The following is a 6,102-nucleotide window of genomic DNA, read 5'->3' on the forward strand; positions in this document are numbered from 1 at the left end:
GCCCCATCCTTAGCTCACAAGGATGGTGAGGTTGCAGACACTACAAGAAACTATCGAGCTTGAAAGGGTCTCGAACCCCAGACCGACAGATCGCTAGACAGGGACATTACACATATGTATTTTCATCCTCGGAAATTTACTTGCAGTACGCAAAAAATACAAGCTCTTTCAAACAAATTAAAAAGCATGCCCATACTTGCATACATACAGTAGAGGTAAAATAGGAGGAACGGGTATTCCTACTTATCTTAATACTTACCAGACTTTCAGTTAAAGCAAAATAAATATTTCACAGCCATCTTTCTTATTCGAGAAACATCCATAAGTCTATATGTCTTTTCTTGACTAGGTAACGACGATCCTTTGGTCCATATATAGAAGAAAATAACTAAATAATGAATTAAGGAGAAAAAAAAAAGCATAAAAAAGATTCCTATTAGTGCTGTGTATGAAAAAATAAACTAATTGTTTCATAAACAAACTGAAATCATGGGAGATGGGCAATTTGTTAGTATAACAATGGATGTAGGGTTATATATGTAAATTTTAAAAATTTTGTTTGCCGAAGAGCTTGTTTAAACAAATAATACAATACATTCACTGTGCCAGCATACCTCTGCTTCTCATGAGTACACAGATAATATCCCACCCTAATAATTCGTGTTACGCAGTATCAGTTGCTTCTTTTTTAGTACGTGATAATAATAATACTGTCGCAGAGCACTTTACCTTCCATAGATACCTCTATATTTCTTAATATCTTATTTCTCTTCCTTGTTTTTTTAAGTATTTATAGTTAGTGCATGAAAAATTTATTTTAATGATGTTAATGCTTTTGAAATATCTTATTTTAGTTGTTAATTACTTCTCTTGTAGTTTATTTGTTTCTTTTCCTCACTGGGCTATTTTCCCTGTTGGAGCCCTTGGACTTATACCATCCTGCTTTTCCAACTAAGGTTGTGGGTTAGCAAATAATAATAATAATAATAATAATAATAATCATAATAATAATAACAATAATAATAATAATCATAATAATAATAACAATAATAATAATAATTTTCCATTTTACCGTAAAAGAAACTAATTTTTGTTAAAAAAGAGTAAACAAAAGTGAAGTATGGAAAATATTTCAATCACTTCACAAAGACTGCCAGACACAAGAAGAATACTTTTTTTATTATGCCTACCGATAAAGCAAATTTAGTTGAAAACTGAGTCAAGACCAATGAAAAAGAATAAGAAAAAATATTAGTGAGGGAACAGACAACCAAGAGGAAATGAAAGATAAATTGGGCATTGGATTTAAAAAGGACTTTCAATGGAGTAAAATAAGTGACTAAGCAAGTGAAAAATTAAGAGCACAGTAACGAATGAATAATAAAAAAAAAGATACTAAAATAAATACTGAATGCTGAAAAAAATGCTAGCTGTAAATTATAAGCAAAACACGTAAACCAAACATATGTGAGAACGAAATGTTATAGGAGCCTAACTTAAAACTAATTACGTCAATGTATTGGGTAGTGTTGCAAAATAACTAATATTCAGTTTGCTGCAAATTAACAGCTGAACGCACACTAATTACCGAGAACCAGATTAATGATGAAGAATTTTTACTTTCCTATTGTTTTATTAGAAAGTAATTATTGGCATTGATATTTTAGAGTCGGGGGGGGGGGGGATTCCAAGTAATTGTCTTTATAATAAACATTAAGAAATTTTAATGAAGCGTTTCCAGGCCAAGATTACACTTGTTTCAACATGGTTAAAACTTAACTTTGCTTTGGAACATTACGATAAGAATAAGTATTGTTATAACAAGATTTCTGTGAAAACTATATTTCAGGTTAAACTGATTAAAAAGTTGCGTCTTTCAGCATTAGGATAGGGCAATAGGGAATTTCAAACTGAGAGACTAAAAAATAATTTTCACATTCAATTACGTTAATAACACTTTTCTTAACGCAAATTATATGACAAAATTAAGTAAATAGAAATGATTGGCAACTTACATAAAAACGACCGATCCAAATCTACCTTAAACCAACTTCTACAGTACCATCGTCATATTAATGCGCAAGAGAAGTTTTCTCCAACATTACATGGAAATTATGTAAACAATACGAACAGGGAAAAAAATAAAGGTAAACTATGCGTCATGTCACTGTAGGTCATCGTATGCAAGAGGTTGTTATATGGTTTCCTTGCCATACTGAATAACAAACCGTAACCTTTAGACGCATAGAAGGATTGAAATGGAAACTTGTAAATAAAAGGATCGAGTCATTTCAAACTTGTTAACCATATATTTACATGGTAGAGATTAATAAGGTTCTAAATATTTATGATGGCTTCATTGTGACACACCTTATTTTGATATTGACACTGTATATACGATCAAGACCATTTTCTATGATATACGCGAGTAAGAACGTTTTCTTTGTACACAATGTATGCCCTGGCTTATCTTTTCTTTAGCTAAAGATGAATATGAAATAAAAACAATTATTGAACCTCGTGTATTCTCAATGAAATTCTTATTTTAGCCCCGTTCTGCTAATGAACACCAATAAACCAGCCCTTGTGAAACTCAATTATGCAACACTAAAAGTATGTTACGTAATAAAACAGCGAATACTTCATAATGTGCATTGCGCATTTGATTCCTGTTACGGGTATGCAAAGAAGAAAAATAAAGTGTGGTAACATTGAAGGATCAACATAATCACATTGAGAAGATTAAAGTAGTGAAAAATATAACCTATTTAGGTGTTAACCAATACAAACCTATTGATGCATTTATGGAGAAAAGATGCTATAAAGTACTTATCGAAAAAGTAAAAAACATTTTGAAGGAGCATTTCAATGCCATATATTCTCAATGGTACAAATATAATATAAAAGAAACGAATATAGAAAAGCTAAAAAATATTGAAAATAGGGTACATAAGAAAATATTGGGTGCCCAGAAGAATACAGCTATTGCTACATTAAGGGGAGAGATAGGGGCATCTTCTATGTAAACAATGGTGGTAGATGGGAAACTGCAGAATCAGGGCTGGATTAACCATCAAGCAAAATAAGCACGTTCTTAGGGCATCGAGAGAAGGGGGGCACCACACATTCATCATTCATGCGCTGTTAAGAGTAACTAAAATTTGCAGACAAACGAAGCAATATCTATATGCTGACAAGGGAATATAAGTGGTTGGAAACTCATATGAAACAAGAGTTTACACCGGCACCGTCAGAAGTGGTTGTGTTCTACTTCGTACCAATTCACGTGTTAACGCTGTGAAGTTAATTAAATTGGAAACATTTGGCTCCACTCATAGCTTGTTCTAGCAAGCCAGTTCAAACTTAGTTGCTTCCTATGCTGTAAAGCAAATATTTCAAGGAAAAGTATCCTTTTCAAATGAATTTAAAAACCTATGATAGATATTAAAAGCAATTTTATCTAATATACAGCAATAGCCATTGCTACAAAATAAAGTGAAGTTCTGCACAGGTGAAAACCAATAAAGATTAACATTGAATTGTTTTAAACACGAAAATGCATCTCATTAAAACACCAACACCGATAAAATTTGCAAAATAAAATAGAAAATGATAAACAAGTATCCTTTCCTTCTCTTTTTACCATTATTATCCTCGGTAAAGATACATTATGCCTCGCTAGTGTAGCTGCCCCATTACAGTGGAGGGCTACTAAGAGAAGGCCTATTATCAATGTCAACTATAAGACCCAATTTTCTACATAGAATCGTACACAACACACATGTATATTCTCCTACTAGGGTAGATTAATAATTATTGATATCATTTATATTCAGTAAATATATATTTCATTTTCTGGCCAAATACATGAACTATATCTTTACCTACTTGTATTCTTGTGTTTTATGCATATCTCACCATAAATATTGGGGCAAATTACCCATCTACTGTACGGGTCTTGCTAACCTCTATAATAAAAATTATGGGGGACCCCTGTGGTAAACCATGGATTTGAATATAAAAAAAAAAAAATATATAAAAAAATATTTGCAGCAGTAGTAATTGTCAGATTATGTGTTATAAAATAAGATAGCCAGTTGGAAAATATATGCTTCATGTAAGTGGCGTGAATTTTAAAGTATCATAATCCCTAAGATTCACATCAAGGGGCTCGAATGTTTTTTTTTCTCTGTCTTGACTCGTTTTACTGTCAAGTAAAGATGATCTTACTGCTCTTCTGTTCAGGTAAGCAGTACATTAATATGCTAAGCACACCATCCGCGTGAGTCACTATCAGAGTATCATAATTATCTGTAATCTAGATCACGTTCCTTAAATGGCTTTTATTCCATTGTAGCTCGCTTTGCTCGCAATTAACATCATCTCACTGGTACATGGATGTGCTGAGCACGCCATTTGTGTGGGTCACTATTAAAAGGATCATAATTACCTGTAATCTATATCCCTTTCCGTAAATGGTTTTTGCCCAAACGTGGTTCACTTCACTTGAAAATAGACACCATCTCACTGCTTCTCTGTTCTGGTAAGGGGTGCATGGATACGCTGTGCCAGGCATATGTGTGGGTCACTATTAAGTATAATAGTCCCTTGTAATTTATATCCCGTTCCTCAATGGTTCTGGTCCTTGACTAGCCAGACAATACTTCATTGGATCCTTCTCCCTGGTTACGGTTCATTTTCCCTTTGGCTACACATACCCGAATAGTCTGGCCTATTCTTTACATATTCTCCTCTGTCCTCATACACCTGACAACACTGAGATTACCAAACAATTCTTTACCCAAGGGGTTACCTACTGCACTGTAATTTTTCAGTGGCTACTTTCCTCTTGGTAAGGGCAGAAGAGACTCTTTAGCTATGGTAAGCAGCTCTTCTAGGAGATGGACACTCCAAAACCAAACCAGTGTTCTCTAGTCTTGGGTAGTGCCATGGTCTTACAATGTCTTGGGTTAGAGTTCTCTTGCTTGAGGGTACACTCGAGCACACTATTCAATCTAATTTCTCTTCTGATTGTTTTATTAAAGTTTTTATAGTTTATGTAGAAAATATTTATTTTAATGTTGTTATATACTGTTCTTAAAATATTTTTTTTCCTTGTTTCCTTTCCTCACTGGGCTATTTTCTCTGTTGGGGCCACTGGGCTTATAGCATCCTTCTTTTCCAACTAGGGTTGTAGCTTAGCAAGTAATAATAATAATAACAATAATAATAATAATAATAATATGACACGCTTTGCTCACAAACAAACATTTTCGCACTGCTCTTGTTCTTTGTTCTCAAAAGTGGTACATGGATGAGCAACACAAACTAATGATGTGGGTTATCATTCCTGGGATATTTCTAACTTTAACATGGGCCATTATGGCTATATACTGAAAACTGTTTTAAATATTTTCAGTGACCGAAATAGATGAAATTACACCAAACTTCAAAATAGATTGAATTCCTCTTTAGGAGACGACTTTTAGTCATGCTAGAACTGAAGTGGATGGGAAAAATTGCTCTTGTAAAATAACATCAAGGAACTCATGTAAAATATTCGAAAGCTCTCAAAAGCCAATGCAAACTACTATGCGCAGTAACCCATAATCAGCCTCTTAGAAAACGAAATAGCATTCATATTTTAGTAACTTGGTTAATATACTACAGCCTTCATTAGTCATAGAGAAAGAATAGTAAAAAATAGATGTCACTCGTCCATTTCTTATAGCGAATTTAGTTTTCACTGGAAATTAAAATATATATTAGCCTCATATTCTAGGGTAGAGTGCAATTTAGATATTTATCGAAATAATGACACTATACAGATTTGGTCAATGGTAAACAAACTCATACAATATTATTGAATACATGAGTTATCCCCTCTTTATGTTTCCCATATATAATTCAATTCAGAAAAGTACTTTTATCAGTCAGCGGCATTGAATGAATCTGTGTTTACTCAGTGAAACAGTTTACAGACAACATTTATTGACGAAAACGTAAGTCATTGTGTCAAATTGTGAAGTGTAATGGCATTCATAATTGCACGCCAACGCCTTAAGAACGAAAAGAAAGGAACATACGAATTGGAAGAAACCT

The sequence above is a fragment of the Palaemon carinicauda genome, chromosome 8 (genome assembly GCF_036898095.1).
Source record: "Palaemon carinicauda isolate YSFRI2023 chromosome 8, ASM3689809v2, whole genome shotgun sequence".
NCBI lineage: Eukaryota > Metazoa > Arthropoda > Malacostraca > Decapoda > Palaemonidae > Palaemon > Palaemon carinicauda.